The sequence below is a fragment of the Kogia breviceps genome, chromosome 1, assembly GCF_026419965.1.
Source record: "Kogia breviceps isolate mKogBre1 chromosome 1, mKogBre1 haplotype 1, whole genome shotgun sequence".
NCBI lineage: Eukaryota > Metazoa > Chordata > Mammalia > Artiodactyla > Physeteridae > Kogia > Kogia breviceps.
The window spans coordinates 123,148,439-123,169,580 of NC_081310.1; the positions used below are offsets into that span (position 1 = coordinate 123,148,439).

The 21,142-nt window shown below is 41.0% G+C and overlaps 1 protein-coding gene across 1 annotated transcript in view; it reads right to left on the bottom strand.

The window, feature by feature from the left end:
• ZNF326 (zinc finger protein 326) overlaps window positions 1-6,440 on the bottom strand; it is a 75,456-nt gene extending 69,016 nt beyond the window's left edge. Inside the window, exon 1 of the mRNA XM_059063600.2 lies at window positions 6,239-6,440. The gene's annotated coding sequence lies outside the window, so the exon portion shown is untranslated. The remainder of the gene's footprint in view (window positions 1-6,238) is intronic.
• Window positions 6,441-21,142: the final 14,702 nt, after the last annotated feature.

The window sequence follows — 21,142 nt, forward strand, 5'->3', positions numbered from 1 at the left end:
GTGACTTAAATTTGAAGATTTATTTCTTACTCACCCTACGCTCTATCATAGTAGGCCAGAAGCTCTATTCCATACCATTGTCATCTTCATTCCAGGCCCCAGGCCAACAGAGCATCCACCAGCAGGAACATTGCTGGTTGCCATGACAGGAAAAAAGATAAGATGGTGAAGCATCCTGTATTTCAAAGCTTCCACTTGCATCACTGCCCAAAGCAAGTCACATGGTGATACCTTCAAGTGGGTGGGAAAGTACAACCTACCATTTGTCAGGAAGGAAAAAGAAGAATGTTTGTGAACAGCCCTAATGACTACCATAGTTAGAGAGCAAAAACTTCAGAAAGATTTAATTATTTCTTTTCCCGAAGAAAGACTTGCCACGAATTAGCTTGTTGAAAAGTGGCATGTTACCAAAGATACGTTTTTCTTTTCTTGGCGAAAATAAATTACTAGCAAATAGTCTCACCCAGCTGTTGCACTTTTTACAAAATTTTCTGTTGCTATGCCCAATGCTGAATTTAACCACCCTAAGTTAATAGCTGTAGGCTTCTTTATTGTAGTCAGAAGATTGCCTTTTCTTCACCCATGCATCTCTCTCCTCTCCCATGTAATAAATGTTTACCTACTTTATATTCTTCTTAATCAAGTTTTGAAACCCCAAATTTCTGATGGCACCAAAAACATGGAACACTCTATCAGAAACCATGGGTTTGAAACGGCCAATGTTTGTAGGTTTCTTTCCCGCTAAGAGTTCGTTCTCTTTTCTTGTGACCCAGAAGTGCAGGAAAACATTGCTTCCTTTCCAATTTTTCATATGCTGGTGTTTCTCGGATCTTTCTTCTGTAGGGAGCATTCCTAAAACTCAGTGAGTGTATCAGTTATCTACTTCTGCATAACAAATTAGCCCAACACTTAGTGATGTCAGAGAACAATAACATTCATGGTTTTGCAATTTCTTGAGTCCGAAATTCTGGAGCAGCTTAGTTGGCAGTTTGGGCTCAAAGTCTTTCATGAGGCTGCAGTCATCTGAAGACTCGACAGAGGTTGGCAGTTCTGCTTCTAAACAGCACCAAAGACTCACTTCTGAGTTACTTCCAAGACTCTCTCGTATGGCTGGAAAGTTGGTGCTGGCTATTAATAGGAGGCCTCAATTCCTCCCTATATATGGTCTCTCCACAAGGCTCCTCTGAGTAAGTGATCCAAGGGAGGTGAAGACAGAGGCTGAAATGTTTTTTGTGACTGAAAATCAAAGTCACACACTGCCACTTCCACAGTATTCTGTTGTGCATACAGGACAGCAGAGAGGGTGTTAATACACAGTTGAGCATACCAGGAGGCTAGGATCGCTGGAGGATGTCTTGGAGGCTGGCTACCACAGGAAGTAAGGCAAGCATTCTCTCAATTCACTTGAAGTCCACCCCAAATATAAAAATAAAATTACAAGATAAATGCTACGAAGGTAAGGATTTTTTTTTTTCTGTTTGTTGTGCTTACTCCTTTGGATATTACCTAACACAATATTTTCTCAATAAATGTTTGTGTAATGAACAGACAATAAAAAGTCAGGAAAACTTTTTTTTTAAAAGTGTCTCGGTTAAACACTACAAGCACTATATTTTTTCAGTTTCAAGTAAAGCAGACAAATGCCTTGCATACGTGATCTACAGTGCCTTATCACAATGTCAATACCAAACACTGAGAAAAGAAGACCCATCAAGTCTACTCCAAGCAGACTCAAATGCATCAGCTTTTAGAAGCATGATTTCATCAGAGAAGCAATGTAGCCCAGTGAATAGACTCTGGGTTAAAATCAGGAGAGCTCAGATGTTGTCTAGGTTCTGCCACTAATTAGCTTGGTGAACTTGGGCAAATCATTCCACATCTCTGGGCCTCAACCTCCCTACTTATAACAGCAGAGATTTGGACTAAATGATATCAAAGGCTCTTCTAGCATGAACATTCTGACACTATTTGACCCTCAACTTGAATTTCACCATACACTTAAAACTAGGCCTTTAAGGGCTTTCTTGGTGGCGCAGTGGTTGAGAATCCGCCTGCCGATGCAGGGGACATGGGTTCGTGCCCCAGTCTGGGAAGATCCCACATGCCACGGAGCGGCTGGGCCTGTGAGCCATGGCTGCTGAGCCTGCATGTCCCGAGCCTGTGCTCCGCAACGGGAGAGACCACAACAGTGAGAGGCCCGCGTAACGCAAAAACAAACAAACAAACAAACAAAAACTAGGCCTTTAAGAAGCTATTTCCAATCAAATTTATTGATTAGATAGTTCTTCTATATGCACCAGGTTGGAGGCTAAAATGTGTACATAGGTCTGGGTTGGTTTAAGGTCTGTAGGATGAGTTAAGTATATTTGTATAAAGATTTCAGAAGCCGCCTGGGAAAGAATTTACTCTAGTGGAAGAGTTTGGTTCAAAAACAATGTCTTAAGAATTGGAAGGGAAAGGCAATTTTAAAACAACCTCACATCTACCTATCAAATTATCTGATTTCCCAGTCCCTGTTTGCTCATGTCTGAGTACCCAAGAGATGGAGCTCGAAATAAAATGGATGCATTAAAGTCTGCAGCAGCTTGACACAGGGAGTTTTTTCATGTGGCACCTAGAACTGAACACAGGACTCCAAGAGTAGTCTGATCACAAAGGAAGTGAATGTAAACATTCCTTTATTTGGGGCACTATAAAGTTAGAATTTTATTATAGGGGTGCATTATGTCAACTCCTGATTCACAGTGAGTTGGCAATAATCACAACTTCACATTGTGTTGTAGTAACCACATCTTCACCTGGACTTTATATTAAACATCCACTTGTTAGAATCATTCCACTGTTCTCAGCCCAGGTCCGGTTAGATCCTGCATTATGTTGCTTATGCATCGGTGGTATTTCAGTTAGATTCCCAAAACTCCTCACTCCTCCTTCCCCTTGGTCTCCTGCTGCAGCTCCCCATGGCCAGAACCAACCATAAGTCACAGGAGTCCACTGGCAGAGTTCACACAAATCAGCCTCTACCGAGAGCAGGGTGGAGGGTGGAGAGTGGATCTGGAGAAACAAGTGCAAGATATCCAGCACAAGTGGTCTTTTTCTGGGTCATCCAAGAAAATTAGACCATCCAAGGACCATGAATTTCCATTTTGCACAGCCACTAGAAATTTTTCATTTGATATCGATCTGTTAGTCTGAAACAGGCAGTCCATATGATGTATCTTAACCAGGAAAATGCTTAACATACTGTTTTTTTTAAGTTTGATAGAGATACAATTCACATCATACAATCCACCCATCTATAGTGTATAAATCAATGGATTTTGACATATTCACAGAATTACGCAACCATCATAACAATCGACTTTAGAACATTTCCATCACCCCAAAGGAAACTCCATATTCATTATCATTCACTTTTCATACCCTCTCAAACATCTCCATCCCCTGGAAACCACTAATCTATGTTCTGTCTCTATGGATTTGCCTATTCTGGATATTTCATATAAATAGAATTATATAAAATTTTTTTAATGTTTCCCTTCTTTCACCAAGTATAATATTTTCAAGACTCATCCATGTTGAGTATATATCAGTGCTTCATTTCTTTTTATTGCCAAATGATATTTCACTGTGTGGATAGACCACGTTCTCTTTATCCACTCATCAGTTGATGCACATTTGGGATGTTTGGGACTTTTTGTATAACACAGCTATGAACATCCATGCACAGTTTTTTTTTTTGTGGACATATATTTTCATTTCTCCTGGTTATATACGAAGAAGTATAATTGTTGGGTCATATGGTAACTCTAAACTTTTCAGGAACTGCCAGACTGTTTTCGAAAGTGGCTGCACCATTTTATATTCCTATAAGCAGTATGTGTTTCAATTTCTCCACATCTTCACCAACACTTGTTATTTGTCATTTTCATTATAGCCATCCTAAAGTGTGTGAAGTGGTATCTCATTGTAATTTTGAGTTGCATTTCCCTGATTGCTAAAGATGTTGAGTATCTTTCATGTGTTTATTTGTCATTGGTATATCCTCTTTGGCAAAATGTCCATTCAAGTCCTTTGACCATTTAAAAAATTAGGTTATATGTCATTTTATTATTGAATTATAAAAATTCTTTCTATTTTTTAGCTGTAAGTCTCTTATTAGATATATATGGTTTGCAAAATTCCTCTCCCATTCTGTGTGTTGTCTTTTCCCTTTCTTGATCATGTCTTTTAAAGCACAAAGTTTTAAATTTTGATTATTTCCCACTTATCCATTTTTTTCTTTTGCTGCTTGTGCTTTTGGAGTTACATTCTAGTGCGGTTTTGAAAGCTATTTTTTCCTAGCTTCCTGTTCACGTTTAGAAAAATACTTCTGATTTTCCTTTTCTGCCCCAAATTACTTAGAATAGCAGAAGCTAATATTTGCTAAGCACTAACTTTGTGCCAGGCTTTTGCTAAGAGTTCAGAAAGCTTGGGTAACCAGCCCAGGGCCTCAGGGCTAATAGAGATCAACCCAGCCAATCTGACTGGGGAGTCCATAACTCTCAACCATTTCACTGTCCTACTGAACGTATCTTCCTCACCTTAATATTTGTTTCATTTTTCCAAGGGAAAAGTGATGTATCTGCTGTTGGTGTTGGACAAGTAACTCAGCCCCTGTTCTCTGTTCCTTTCCCTTCCCAGAGGTGAGTTCCCAGCCCCACCCTTTCTAGGACTTCCAGAATATGCAAACTCTCCAACACAAACAAATAGTCGCCCAAAAAGGCAAAACAACACCCTCATTCATGACACAGAATACTTAAGGCCCTGATGCCACAACTGCAGTGGCTCCCTGACCCTTTTCGCACCCTAACTATGCAGAGTCTTCTCTTTGGTTTTGATAGTCTAGGGTTTGACAGCTCCCTTTCCCACTGTCTCCAATTGCCTATCAAATCTATCTGAAACTTCAGAAACATCTCTCAGACTCAGCTTCCCTCTCCTATTTCATACTTCTTGCCATCGCTTCTGTTTAGATTCTTATCAACTCTTAGGTGAACTAACTGGACTCTCTTCACAGTGTTTTCTTCAACCTAATTGAACTGAAATGAATTATTTCTTCATGGTTGTCTTCCCAGTAGATTATGAGATCACTAAAGTCAGAGACCAAAAAGAACTGATTTGCCCAGAACCTAGATTAGAGTCTGCCATCTAAAGGGATTAAATTAGCATTTGTGGAAGGAATACTCAGTGCTGTACTATGCCCAGCATCTACAAATCCTTTCGGGGGGGAAAAAGAGCCTTTGTAATAATAAAGATTAAGTGTTACATGACCCAGATATTCCAGGAACCCTTCCTGTCCTGCTATGTGCATGAACATTGCTAGCACTTGAGAGGGGATCAAGGCAAAGTAAGCATGTTGTCTCTCATTTTAGGGAGTCACCTGCTGGCCTGTAAACATCTCTTTATCTTAATCACGAGAGAGAGTCTGGCCTATGTCCCTCTTAGACCTGTCTCCACCAGGGCCCACCAAGTGATCAGGAAGTTGCTGTCTTTCTCAAACCCACCCACACCCGTTTCCCTGAGTCCCCCTGAACACTGATGAAGGAGTAATTGAGACAGGGTGGAACCTGGAACCTGGGACCCTTTGCTGCAGTGCTTGCACCTGGACAAATGTCTCCCTGAGCAACAAAATACAAAAAAACTACAAGGGACTAAAAATAACTGCATTCATGCCAGTTGGAGCAAATTATGAACAAGATACAAAAAGACCAAAATCCCAACTTCCACTTTTGAGGAGCCGGGAGCAAAAACAGGGTACTGCGCATGCCCCCTGCACACAGCATCACCAAAGGGGTGGGCAAACCCCCTAAGCCACCCTTCTGGCCTGACCCCGGGACACACCCCTACCCTTACCCCCTAGAAGGGACCAGCTCCCCCCACCTTGTGGAGCAAGCAAGGGAACTTGTTACTTGTTTTCGCTCCCTCCTGCTATAGCAGGAGCCCTAATAAAGCCTTGCCTGAATTTCTTGTCTGGCCTCTTATCAATTTCTATTGATTAAGGAGACCAAGAACCCAGGTCAGAAACATAACCAAAAAAGTTAGGTAAGTATCGCAAAATCATTCCTAGTAGGAGGACTAGTAGTTATAACCCTATCTGAGCAAGCTGCTCCCTCCTAGCATCTGGGGAAAGGTGGAGATGAGCAAACAGGATGAGGACACACGATTTAGCCCTTGAGGAGTCATCCCAAACGGCTGTTACCTTGTTTTCTAATTTCCTCTCCTCGGGTGTCTGCTGTCCTCCTCTTAAATTCTCCCGCTAGGTTTCCTAGGTAACATCCCCATCCTTTTGCCACATAATGGGGCAGTTTTCTGCCCTATTCTCCACAAGAGGAAGTGGTCCCAAGTTGCTGCCCTCTCTTGTTAAGTGCAAAAATGGTTGCCTTGGGCTTCAGCTGGATGTTAATGGAAGATTCCTGTGCCCAGCCTGCAGCTCGCTCTGAAGTGGGAGGAACGTAGGCTGGTTTTGTAGCGGAACACACAGTGTACCTTAAGTGCATTTCACTCTCAGGCAGTGAAGGCTGCCAGCCGGGACAAGTTTCTTCCTGGATTATCTAAAGACAAGTGTCTCTCCATGGTCAGAATTACTCTTCTTCCAAAGACAATGCAGGTCAGTAACAGAAGAGCAAATTATTTTTCAGTGTATTAACATGTTTTTCACCTGACACTATTATTAAAATTCTGGCATTGCTGTGATAAAGTATTTTTTTTAAACCTCTTTATTGGAGTATAATTGCTTTACAACGTTGTGTTAGTTTCTGCTGTACAACACAGTGAATCAGCAATATGTATACATGTATCCCCATATCTCCTCCTTCTTGCGTCTCCCTCCCACCCTCCCTATCCCACACCTCTAGGTGGTCACAAAGCACTGAGCTGATCTCCCTGTGCTATGCGGCTGCTTCCCACTAGCTATCTATTTTACGTTTGGTAGTGTATATATGTCCATGCCACGCTCTCACTTTGTCCCAGCTTCCCCTTCCCCCTCCCTGTGTCCTCAAGTCCATTCTCTACCTCAGTGTCTTTATTCCTGTCCTGCCCCTAGGTTCTTCAGAACCATCGATAAGGTAGTTTTTGTTTCCTTCCTGAATCTATTTCATTAGAAAGGTCCTTCCTTAGTGGAGAATGTTTGTTTGCTTCCTAGGATAGAATTTGTTGATCCCCAAAGCTCTCCCCAGTTGCAGTGGGGGTGGGAAGGATCTCTGCTTATCCTGCCACAGCAGCAAATAGAAACTTAGAAGTTCAACTGTAGAATCAACAAGATAATTGCAAACGGAATGTTTATGGATTCAGGGCCTTGATCTATAAAGTGTCCTTGAGAAACTGAAGGCTTCAATTTCAAAGGATATAGTGAAGTTCTTAACCAACATGTATCTTTTTGCCTAGGAGCTAGACTCTTAACTCCACCCCCTCCACTTCCAGCTCACTATCTGCTAGATGAAAGAAACCGATCTAAGATTTCTAGAAGATTCTTGGAATCCAAGTGTAATTCACTGAACATCTACTGAATGTCTGCATCTGCTCTGTGCAGTACTGGGTGGTGAAGATGCAATTTTGTATCATCCAAGGAGAAATTCTCATGGTTTCTAAAATCTTGCTTTGAGAAATCATGCTAGAACAAAGGTTGACACAAAGAGTATTATTTCTTTTGCAATGTCAACCTAACGGCAAAGGAAGAAAGCATTTCCCCAAAATGATTTATCCTAAAAACCCTGAGCCCTACTGGGAATTCTCATAGGCTAGGTCATTGGTGTTCAGAGTTTATGGAAAAGCATTCCAAATTCCTTCTGTTCTTTTCTTCAGTACTGACTTCACTTAACCTTGACAGTGACAAAGAAACTAATTCAAGGAAAGGCAACTTTGAAAGGAAAAAAAGGATTTGAACAATAATTCAATCCTAACCATCCTTTCAAAGAGAAATATGAACATATTAGTGGTACCAGAAAAATGTGTTAGAGGCTCAACTGGAAAAAAGATGTAACTTTTTCTTAAAACTCTTTCAAATGACAGAAATCATTCATGGAAATCCAAAAGGGAGCAATCTTTTTTTTTTTTTTTTTTTTTTTTTTTTTTTTTTTTTTTCCGGTACGCGGGTCTCTCACTGTTGTGGCCTCTCCCGTTGCGGAGCACAGGCGCAGCAGCCATGGCTCACGGGCCCAGCCGCTCCGCGGCATGTGGGATCTTCCCAGACCCGGGCACGAACCTGTGTCCCGTGCATCGACAAGTGGACTCTCAACTTGGACTGCTCCACCAGGGAAGCCCTAAAAGGGAGCAATCTTGAGGGTGAAACACTACTATTTTACTAGTGGGTCTTCAGAAATACCCTAAATTTCCATCCATCCCTGTTCTAAGAAATCATCTCCTTCCATTGGAAAATTCCAGGCTTGGGCAAAAGAGTCTATTTAACTTGCATCACAATGCAAAACGCTGTTACACTGTTTGCCAGAGAACTTCCATCACTTACCACACTTAACAGGGTAGCTTCTTTTTTCTCTTAATGATAATTACCAAATGATTCTAAATTCTCAGATACATTTGCCCTTCTACCCTCATTCTAATGTCAGCTTCTAAATGAAATTGCATCAGTACACATACCAACAGATGCTTTAGAGGTAAGAGTCATTCTTGATAATTTTCTCTTTTCCATTTACCAAAAATACAAGGTTGGTGGTGGGGGGGGAGGGGTTGTTTTTGCTTTTTGTTGTTGTTGTTGGTTTTGGTTTTATATCTCAGGAAATGGCGTCACCTGCTACTTATTGATCAAAACATAAATCTAGTTGACATCCTTGATTTCTCTTTCCCATCTCTGTTATAGCCAATCCATTCATTTGTCCCATTGGCTCTGCCATTATATCATAATCAAAGTCGTCTTCTCCCCTCTCTCTCCATTGGTCCAAGCCACTGATGTCTTGCACAAAGAGCACAACTCTGGTCTCCTAAAACCTCTTCTCCTTCCACTCTTGTTCCTCTCACATGTTCTCAAAGTTGTCACTTTGATCTTCAAGATCTTAAATTTGATCATGTTACTGCTTGTCCTCTTGAAATCTTCCAATGTCTTCCATCGCACTGAAATAAGTGCCCCACATGATTTGGCCTGCTTCCTTGCTCTTATCGTAAACCCTCATCCCTTGCTCACTACTCCCAGCCTCTATAAAATGGTGTGTCTAACCCAAATGTCAAATTTTTTCTCACCTCTGGTCCCTGGCTCAGGTCTCCTAAATACAGCACCTATGTAACCTGTTTTCCTGGAACTCTCTTCTCTAGATTCTTTTCATTATTCTTTCTATCCAACAGGTGCTCCATGGACGAGCAAGGTAAGTATCACTTGAGACCTTATAAAAAAATGCAGAATTTCAGGTGCAATACCTCACTGACAAAATCATAATCTGAATTTAAACAAGATCCCTGGATAATTCATATGCAAGTTATAGTTTGAGAAGGTCTAGCTTAGATCTCAATTCAATTGCCACCTCCTTAGAAAGGCTTAGATGACCCTCAGTCTAAATTAGCTCCCCAAATCACTCTGTATTACACCATGTATTTGATTTTTCTCATGGCAATTAACTTTAGATGAAAATACCTTATCTCTTAACTAATTTCTTTATTGTTTTTTTTTCCCACTGGAGTGTAAGCTCTATGAAAGTGGGGAGTGAAACCGTTCTGCACTTTCCTTTACCACAACCAAGTGTCAGTAGATTGGCTTTACTGCACACAGGTGAATGGACCCAAATTTGCTTCCATATCAGGACCATGTTTATATTGTCCACTTCTGTTTTACCACCTAGCTTATTTCAAATAGGTATTTGATAGATGAATGAATATTAAAATACATATTTAACCTTAGTGATCAGAGAGATGGTGGAATAGAACAAGGTTTGGATTTCTGTTTATCTGGCTTTTTCTGACCTAACTACCAGCCAGAAAAATTATGAGTCAAATCAGCTGTTTTGGCATAAATTACTTGCAATACCCTAATTGAATTTAGGGGAGGAAGGAAGGAAAGAAAGAGAGAAGGCTGGCCTTGAAAGATGACATGGTAATGAATGAAATGGCATTGCAAAGGAACGCATAGGATAGGCTTGCAGAGGTAAGAGAAAGAAGATCACATCTGGCTCCCCAACATGTATAAATTATGCTAGTTTCTCACTTTCCAGAGCTTGTAAAAGTCTGAGGATTGAAGCTCTATATTTCTTTCTTTCTTTTTTGAATACTTAAAAAAAATTTTTTTATTTTATATTGGAGTATAGTTGATTTACAATGTTATGTTAGTTTCAGGTGTATAGCAAGGTGATCCAGTTATACATATATAAGTATCTATTCTTTTTCAAATTCTTTTCCCATTTCGGTTATTACAGAATATTGTGAAGCTCTATATTTCTTACTGTTCTGCCTAGAATACATTACCAATTAGTAGCCGTTAAGAAAGGAAAAGTATTTTAACAATATCTGTGTATTGAAAAACCTCAGTCCTGGTTTCTCCTATACTCCACACTACTGCCATACTCACAACACTTCTGCTACCAGATGTGTGAGGTTTGTTTGTTGGCTTTTCCCATCCCAAGAATTCTATGACACCAGCTGGGTATCCTACATTTTAACTCAATTCTGACACTGTCACCTAGAGATCATATCAGATTCCACAGGTTAAGGGCTCAGTCCCATGAGACCCTACTTCAAATACCAATTGCAAGTTGTAGGTTCCCAGGTTACCCATAACTTCTCTCTGACTTGGCTACAAGTTGGAGGTTCCCATGACCTCCTCCCCCTTGGATTCAATTATTTGCTAGAATAGCCCACAGAACTCAGGGAAATACTTACTTTGTTTACCAGTTTATTAAAAGATATGATAAAGGATACAGATGAACAGCCAGATGAAGAGATACATAGGGCGAGGTCTGGGAGGGTCCTGAGGCATTACCCTCCCTGTAGGTGACTCCCTGTCTGTGGATGTGTTAATCAACCTGGAAGCTCCCCAAACCCCATGCTATTGGGATTTTATGGAGGATTCCTCAAGCAGACATGATCAATTAACACCTCCATTTCCACCCCCTCTCTCTTCTCTGGAGAATAGGGAGTGGGGCTGAAAATTCCAAACTTCTAAGCATGGCTTGGTCTTTCTGGTGATCAGCCCCCATCCAGGAGCCCACCCAGAGTCATTAGATCAAAATGTGCTCCTAGGGCTTCCCTGGTGGTGCAATGGTTGAGAGTCCACCTGCCAATGCAGGGGACACGGGTTCGTGCCCCGGCCTGGGAGAATCCCACATGCCACGGAGCGGCTAGACCCGTGGGCCGTGGCCGCTGAGCCTGCGCGTCCAAAAAAAAAAAAAAAGGCTCCTAGTGCTCTTATCACTTAAGAATTGACAAGGGATTTAGGAGACCTGAGCCAGGGACCAGAGGCAGAGACAAATATATATCTTTTCTATTATCTCACAACATCCAACGAAGAAAAATAATCACATGGCAACTTAATGCAATGCCTGGTTCTTGACTGGATCCTGGGTCAAAAGAATAAAGAACATTTTGGGGACATTTGGGGAAAGTTTGATTACAAATTGTATATTCATTATTGCTGTTTAACAAATCATTCCAAAATGTGGTGGCTTAAAAGAACAATAATCATTTAGTTTCCCACAGTTTCTTTGCTTAGGAATTTGGGAGTGGCTAGGTTGGGCAGACCTGGCTCAGGGTCTATTATGAGGTTGTACTGAGAAGTTGGCTGGGATTGCAGCCATCTGAAGATTTAACTTGGGCTGCAGGATTCACTTCCAAGGTGATTCACTCAAATGGCTGTTAAGTTAGTGCTGGCAAATTGGCTCCTCTTCATGTGGCTGCTTGGGTGTCCCCACTACATGGCAGCTGACTTCCCCCAGAGTAAGTAATCCAAGAGACCAAGGTGGAAATTGTAATGCCCCTAGGCTTAGAAATCACAAACCATCACCTCCATCCTGTTGTACTCTATTTGTTACAAGAACCAGCCCTGATTCGAAGTGGGAGGGAACTGTGTAAAGGTGTGAATACCTTTATGAGGTGAAGATTGGGTGCCATCTTGGAGGCTGGCTGGTACAGATTTTATATTAGATGACACATTATATTAATTTAAATTTCCTGAATGTGATCACTGTAATGTCCTTGTTCTGAAGAGAAATGTGCTAAGGTATTTAGGGTGAAATGTCAAAGTGTGAGCAATTCACTCTCAAATGGTTGAGCAAAAATAACCACAAACAAAAACAACTTAAAACACCATATATATTTTTTATATTGTTAACACACATATATTATTATTATATATTATTAAACTGTTGGTAGCTAGAAATCAGCCACAGTGGGAGCATTTACACACCACAGAAGACAGCAAATACTACAATCTAGGACTCCTAGTCCCCACATTGCCCAAAAGCCAGTTGTTAAACTTTTATCAGCACATTACTGTGTGTATGTGTATATATATACACACACACACCTATTTACACAGCTACACACACATATATATATATATATATTTATGCATATATAGAGAGAAAGAGAAAGAGAGGGAGGAAGCAAATGAGGCAAACGTTAAAAATTGGGCAACATAGATGAAGAATACATGGGTATTCTTATAGTATTCTTGCAACTTTTCTATAGATATGAAATTTTTCCAAATAAAAAGTTGGGGAAAAATTAAAATACAAGCAGGGAAAATATGTAGAGGTATATCATAGATGGAAAAACACTGGTCATTAGTTGATTTAGTTAAGTTGGATGAGGTGCTTTTAGGGTTTATTATAGTATTCTTTCTACTTTGGCATATCCTTAAAATTTTTCATAACCAAAAGTTAACAAACAAGCACACACAAAACAAATTAATATACAAAGGCAGTTAACCAGAAAGAAACATATTGCTGATATATGACAAATGTTAAGAACAAAAATGTTCATTGAAATTTATTAATTATGCTCAGGTCAAGTGCTACCTGGCATACCTTAGAGACAAGACATATTCAAAGGACAAGTATTTGCAAGGATATCTGAACTTTCAATAACCATACTAGGCATAGGTTGCCTCTAATTTTATAAGGCCTGAACCTTAACACCTAATTCTATTTGACTTTCACTGAGAGTCAAACTGAACAAATAAACATCAGGAATTTGTACGTTGTACACAGTAGGCAATTGATACCTGCGCATTGAATGAATTAAGAGAAGAATGGTTCCCTGTCCTGCTCTCTTTTGGGATAGGTAACTCCATAAACAAACACTAACACTCTCCTGGCCTAAGACAAAACACTGGAGAGCCCAGTTGGAAGGATGTGTATTACAGCTCTTGAAGCAAACTCCCCTTCCCCTGGGGTATGGAGCAAGGAGCAAGGCCTGCTTTATCATGAGACTTGTATAGTCACACCACACTTGATTTAATGCTTTGCTCTTGCCATTCTGAAATTTTTAATCATTTTCTTTTTGAACCTGGATTTTATAAGTCACACTGATGGGACAAAGGAACATGTGTGTGAGCAGAGGAGATAAGTATAATATCAGTGTCTACTCTCTCTCTTGCTGTTCTATTTGCATATAACATTCTGGATGCCCCATGAGCACAGAAGTCCCAGACAGTCTGTGATGCCTGGGAGCTCAGTAAGACTGAAGGCAAGGACAAGGTGAGTTCTATCTACTGGAGGGGAGGGAGGGGCAGGGCACTCACAGCCTTGAGAGGCCCTGCTTTGTGAACCAGAACTTGATTTGAATGCAGAAAGAAAGTAATGGTGTTCTAAATCAGGGGTCCCCAAACCCCGGTCCGTGAACTGGTCTGTGGCCTGTTGGGAACTGGGCCACACAGCGGGAGGTGAGCAGCAAGCAAGCGAAGCTCCATCTGTATTTACAGCCACTCCCCATCGCTCTCGCATTACCGCCTGAGCTCCGCCTCCTGTCAGCATTATGGTGAGTTGTATAATTATTTCATTATATATTACAATGTAACAATAACAGAAATAAAGTGCACATTAAATGTAATGCGCTTGAATCATCCTGAAAACATCCACCCCACCCCCATCCCCCTACCCCTGGTCCGTGGAAAAATGGTCTTCCATGAAACCAGTCCCTGGTGCCAAAAAGTTTGGGGACCGCTTCTTTAAATGTAAATCTTATTTAAACACTGACTGAAGAACCCTAATAGATCCTTTCTTATTCATGTCACATCCCTGAATTAGCCAACCACTAACATTGAAAATGATGACATAGAAGGAAAAGGCAAGATGGCAACCCACAGTTTCTTTTCCTTTCAAGTGTTTGCTTAACACATCAGTAAACCAAAGGTAGAGTGTTGGGAGAATGTGTGTGTATCAACACATGAAATAAAAAGAGTTGAGTTAGTTTTGTCCAGCGTTTCCACTGTTTTAGTAAGAACAAAATCTGTATACATGTTGGAGCTATGAAATACAAATTGTGTAATTTCACTGTTCTCCATACACATTTAAAGCTCTCATATTTGCTTTTTAAATGGACCTTGCACAATATAAAGATGAGTGGTAAAATTTATACTAATAATCTAAAACTTTCATTTTTCTTCACTTAGAATGATACTAAATAGCAAATTAAAAACACCATGACAAGTTGAAAGAAAGAATGAGGCAGAAAGCATAAACCTTCCTATTTTAAAAATGACTTCTTTCACCTCTAACTTGCTTCTAGCTCCAGTCAGCAAGAGGCCTCTCCAAGGGCTTTTCTGAAAGGAGACAAGCCTTCCTTACCACCCCCTAAAAGCATCACAACACATTTTGAATGTACAGAGTTGTGTACTTGCTCCATCTGGTATCATTTCCCTGTGATGTTAAGATTTGCTTATTAACCAAACCTTCTCTGAGTGGAATAGCCACTCAGTGCTTGAGAGGACATTGTTTTCTGCTCCCTACAGGCTCAAACCAAGGCTTATCCAGACCAGAACAGCCTGGCAACCACGGGTTGGACAGGCGGCTTTGAAGTTTAACTTTACACAAACAGTGCATGCAGTCCAGGGCAAGGTCCATAAAGATAGGTCCTGACACACTTCCCTTTTAGTGTCTTGATGGCTTTGGATCATCGAGACCTTTAAGTTTTGGTTTCTGTGGGAGCAGTTTCAGAGAGATAGTGCTGCTAGCCAGTTGGGTAACCGAAATTATTTACTCTACGGAGCTCTCCAAGCATGAAGCCCTGGGGAGGGAAATACAAGAGGCGAAAGGTACATTTCACATGGAAGGTGCCATGATGGCTGGTGGAGAGCCTGGGACATGATGTCAGAAGCTCTCTTCTTTTTAGCTGTGTGACCCTGGGCAAGGCTCTCCTCCGGTCTAGGCCTCAGTTCCCTCATCTTTCAAGTACGAGAAATGATACTTATCCCGCTTGCTTCATGAGGGTGTTGTGAACGGTAAAGTGGGATGATTTTATAGGAAAAGGCTTTTTAACAGTAAAAGCATGACCAGAGTTATAAAAGTATTAAAGGTGAAGGGTTCCAGAAAACAGCTTCAAATTAATGTTTTCAGTCACTTAACAAATACTTATTAAGCACCCACCATTCTAGGTTCCATTCTAGGCGATGGAGATACATCAGTGAGCAAACACTTTTTGTGTAGAATTTGTAGTTTTTTAATCCAAGGACAATAACTATCCAAAAAAGAAAGAGCGGAGTTGCAATTTTAAATAGAATCATGTGGCAGATTGTTACAATTATGACCCCTCACAAATCATGCTGTCCCAGGTCCACATCCCCCTGCAATGGACTCTGCTGTTCCCGACTTGCTCATAGGGACCCCAGGCCTTGAGGAGCCTTGAAGCTTCCACTCTTGGCTTTTTGAAACATTCATGCTATTGTGTGAGGAAGCCTGGACTAGACTGTAAACGACTAAGATACCCCACGAAGAGAGAGACCCTGCCTCAGCAGCACCGAGGCCCGGCCGTGGGGGTGAGGCAATGTATATACTCTGGTCCCAGTCGAGCTGCCAGATGACTGCAGCTCAGGATGACCCTAGTGAACCCAGCTGGCCCACAGAATCGAGAGAAATAATAAATCAGTGTTTTTAAGAGGAGGCCAGAGAACGCCTCTCTGAGAAGGTGATATGTAAATAAGAAGAGAAGAAGGAAGAAGCTGTTAGGGCCTGAACGTTTGTGTCCTCCCCAAATTCATATGTTGAAGCCCTAGCCCCCATGTGGCTGTATTAGAAGATGGGGCCTCTAAGGAAGTAACTGAGGTGAAATGAGGCCGTGAGGTTGCACTGAGGAAAGGCCACGTGAGGACGTAGCAAGAAGATGGTTGTCTGCAAGCCAGGAAGAGAGTTCTCACCAGAAACCAAATTGGCTAGAACCTTGATGTGCACATCTATCCTCCAGAACCGTGAGAAAATAAATGTCTGTTGTTTAAAGCGACCCAGTCTGTGGTTATTTTGTTATGGCAGTCTGAGCTAAGACAGAAGCCATGCAGCTATCTGGGGGAGAACACGGCTGCAGAAGAAACAGCTGGTGCAAAGTCCCTGACGTGCAGGCCCACTGGAGTGTTGATGGTGGAACACAGGAAATAGGGGCAGAATTGGAGGACACAAGATCAGAGAGGGAAGGCATGCAAATCAGTGGACCGTTTAGAAGTTCTGCCTTTTACTCTAGTTTAAATGGAAAGTCTGTGCAGTTTTGAGGGGTGGAGTGATATGTTTTCAAAGGACATGCATTTCTGTAATATTTGACTTTTATGTAATGATGAACAGGTTTTACTTTTGTAATCAGAAAAAAAGACATCAGAACACTTAGAAGACTAACATAAGAATAAGCAACAAGTACAAGCTGTGTCCTTTAATGCCAACATACGGGTACAGAGGAAAGAGGGGAGGGAGAGAGAGGAATAAACAGGTAGGGGGCAGAGATTGCAGCTGATTAAAAGTGCACGTCTTGCTCTGCCACTGCCCTTGGATTCTCTGAGGACCTGTCATGTTCTGTGACTGTCCTCCCACTGATAATTGTACCGCTGTGGAATGGTGCCTGGCAAGAGATGGAGGCAAGGACAGAGGATGGGGCAAGAAGAGAAAACAAAGCCTGGAGTGAATTTTTCTTGAGAGGAATCAAGGACATCTGATTATCCCACCACTTAGCATGTTGCCCAGCTTATATGGGGTAGGAGCTTGATTATTTCTTGAAGAAATGAATGAACAGGCCTGAGCAGTCACCCTAAATTATTCTGCACCCCGCTCTTCCCATTCTCCCCCTCCCTTCTTTGTTGGTACAACTGAATTCTAAAGGGGATCTTTAAAACAAAGAGTGGGTGTAGTGGAGGGTTGACCTTTGACATACTAAAACAGTATTTAAGTCCTATATACCTCATGACTGTTTCTAGCTTTAAAAATGTAATAAATTGAGCTGAACCTTCACATAAGGTTGAGATATGGGTTCTCAGATAACCCTTTACATCAAATCATTTATATCTAAGTGTGGATTGGGACTGGCAGCGTTAAAAGTGCAGTGGAACTACAGAATATAAAATAGATAGCGAGTGGGAAGCAGCCACATAGCACAGGGAGATCATCTCGGTGCTTTGCGACCACCTAGAGGGGTGGGATAGGGAGGGTGGGAGGGAGACGCAAGAAGAAGGGGATATAGGGATATATGTATACGTATAGCTGCTTCACTTTGTTATACAGCAGAAACTAACACAACAAAGTAAAGCAATTATACTCCAATAAAGATGTTAAAAAATAAAATAAAATAAAATCTAAAAAATAAAAGTGCAGTGGAAAGATGGTATGAGTTCTGTTATCTTGCAAAAGCTCTATTAACTTTTTTTCTTCTTTGGTTGGCAAAGCAATAGATGAATAACCAAAGATGCTCAGTGCAAGCCTGGATGGCAAGTCCTTTTAAAATGAGTGTTCTCTTTAAAGTGTTAAGTGTGCTTTGCTATAACCAGCAGATGCAGTTCCTAAACATTGTGTATAACCCTCTTTTTTCTGAGTTCCAGAGGAGCTAATAACCCTGATGAACAGAGTGAAAGATTCTTTGTGTTTTTCGAGTGATCACCCCCTTAGTCATCAGGTACTAAAAATCGGGTATACACATATATATTGAAATGAGTTCTTTAAAGGAAGCAATGACCAACTATTTGTGATCAGAGAGATGACTTTCACCCTCTTGAATATATTAGAAAAGGCTGAATACTTTCAGCCCCAGTCTTAGGTACAAGTTTTAAGTTAACCAAAAAGAAATACAAAATACTGATCAGCTCAGTGAAGGGTAGCAGAATACGCCGTCCCCAAATATGCCACTTTGGCCTAAGGATTATTTTGAGTTAAAGGAAGTTGAGAAACACATACAAGAAAAGCTCTCTGCCCATCCCTATTTGCCTAAAAGCAAGACATACACCTGCAAAGGTTTCCTGTCTCTCCTACCAGCAAAAAGACAGAAGTTAATCACTGGAGACAACTCTAGACCCTTACCAGCTCAGAGGTGGCACCAGAAGATCTACACAACAAACTTGGCTAAAACTAGCCCTTATTTACCTTTAGTTTCCCCATATATTTGCCTTCCCACAGTTTGCCACCCTTAGAAGCTCAAAGTCTTTTCCCTTTGTCTTGTCACCTCTCTAAAAATTTATTGTTCTTTTGTTAAAATGCTATATAAGCCCAGGTTCTAACCAGTCCTTTGAGTTACTCATCTTTGGGTGTATGCATGATGCACTTATTAATAAAATTCTGTTTGATTTTTCTCGTTAATATCTTTTCTCAGTCCGATTTACAGGGCCCAGCCAATGAACCTAAGATAGGTAGAGGGAAAATAACTTTTTTTCCTTCCCTATACCAGCAACCAATTCCATATTCCCTGTACAGCTTAAATAGTCAACATGCCTTATGAGGACCCAATAAATTAGCCCAAGACAGAGTTCCTTGTGGCTGTTTTTTGGAAATCTGTCTTCAGGCCTTTGGCCAGATGGGTCATTGGGTCTGACCCAAGTTTAGAGAACTACTTAGTAACATTCATAACCAACAAAAGAGGGTTCTTAATAATACAAAGTCTGGTTCCTCTGATTTGCTAAGCAAAACAAACAGATTAATAAATGTATGAAAAGCTGCTTGTAAGACGTTAAGTCCCCAGTGCCTTGTCTTTGTTGGCTTTTGAAAGGAGGGAAAGGCACGATTAGTTCCTACTTGGGCAGTATCCATTTCCTGAGCTCTAGTATAATATTACATTAGAAAAGTTTTATTTTCCAGATTTTTTTTGCTTGGGGACAGATATTCCAAATATTTTAGAAACATTATTAATGAAAACCCACTAAACCATATTAAGTACTCAACATGCTAGATGTTGTCCTAAGTGCTTCATGTGTGTTAACTCATTGATTCCACACAAAAAACTATGCTATGAGGTAAATAGTATCATTAACCCCATCTCATAGATGGGGAAGCAAAAGCACACCCATGTTAAGTAACTTGTCTGTAAGACAGTTCCAGTAGCTTGAACCCTGGCCACCAGGCTGCAGCTTCTCCATTCTGGTGACAAAGAGAAGGTACTTGAACTGTTGGCACGAGGCTCTGTTTATACACAGGAAATTAAGCCTGAGGCCAAGAAAATTAATTTAAATTCACACAATTAGGAAATTTTAGCAACTAAGAACGCAGTATGAGTATGGTTAACTTACTCCGTAAGCTTCCCCAAAGCAACCGCAACAGCTCTGATTCACTGCAATTGAGCACGCGTGTTATTTACTATGTCTCTAGCTCTGGCTGGTGGAAGAACTGAGGCCATACTTAGAATGTGTCATTTGGCTAATTTTATTCTGTAAATAATAGAATAATTTTTTACAATATTTTAAAACATCTCCACCTTTTCCCAGGCCCACAGACTTACTGCTCCAGCCGCAGACTTTCTTGGTCACTACCGACTCGAAATTTAGTCCTGGTGCATGACGAGATTCTTCTGCTTGTATTGGTTGTGTTAGCTCGTAAAAGCTCTACTCACTTTTTACACGGGGTCAAAGATATAAAACGTACATAGTGTTTTTCAAATGGCAGGTCATGTTTTGGTGAAAATTTCCTCCACCAAACTGAGTTCACTTTAGGTAAGATATTAGAACAAATTTAAATGGATAAGGAAGGAAGGCCAAAAAAAAAAATCAAAATACAAATTTGGTGGTGTGTGTGTGTATTCAGGGGTACCAGCAGTGGGGTGGGGTGGGTGTTATTAGTTTCCTTAACTATCTTCACTTTTTCTTCTAATCAGTTTCTTCCATGTAAAACTGGGTTCTTTCTCTCCATGGACCACAAAAATCTGATTCTTGTCCTAGCCCAGATGGTGGAGTACAGTGACCGTCAACAGAAGAAGAGATCCAGTAAAAATAAAGGTCAGGATGATGCAGACACCAGGTGCCACCTGGGTAGATAACAGCTTGAGAATCTGTGTCTGAAATGCCAGGCTGGAAAGTCACATCTGCCCAGAGGATCCGGCAACTGTTACCATGTTTTTGTGCACCCACTTCTCTGAACCTGTTGAATGTCACTCTCTACCACATTTACTATGCATCACATAGCTGAGACAGAGCTTTCTCATTTCTGAGTAAATGACCATGAATAAAGACGGTCATGCCTTGAACATTTAGTGATGGAAAATAATTCCATTACCTTGGGTGGACTGCCCTTTCACGACTGTCAGGCAGCCTAACAGAGGAAACAAGTCGTAACGCTAAGGGCAGATGCTGAGACACATCAAAAACTTGTCTCTAATACTAAAGAGTGGAGGAAAATCCTAGCTTGGGGGAGATTTATGTAACTGGATGTCAACACCGATTTCAAAACCTCTTTTGGAATTGCTGACAAGAGCTCCAGACATCTGCTGTGTAGTTTGGTGGAAGGACAGAGCTCTGGTTTTAGGCCTACCTGAGTTTTGTGACTAGTTTCTGCTACTTATGAGGTGGAACCAGAGACAAGTTAGCCTCTCTGACTCACAGTTTCTTGATCTGTTAAATGGGGATAATGCCTTTCTCTCAGCAGTCTTGTGAGGATTAAATGAGATCAGAAATGCACATTGTCTGACTTAACAGTGTTCCTGTCACCTGCTAGCTAGGTGACTTTGGGCAGACTGCCTAATACCACAGCTTCTTCAACTCTAAAATGGGGAAAATTCATACCTC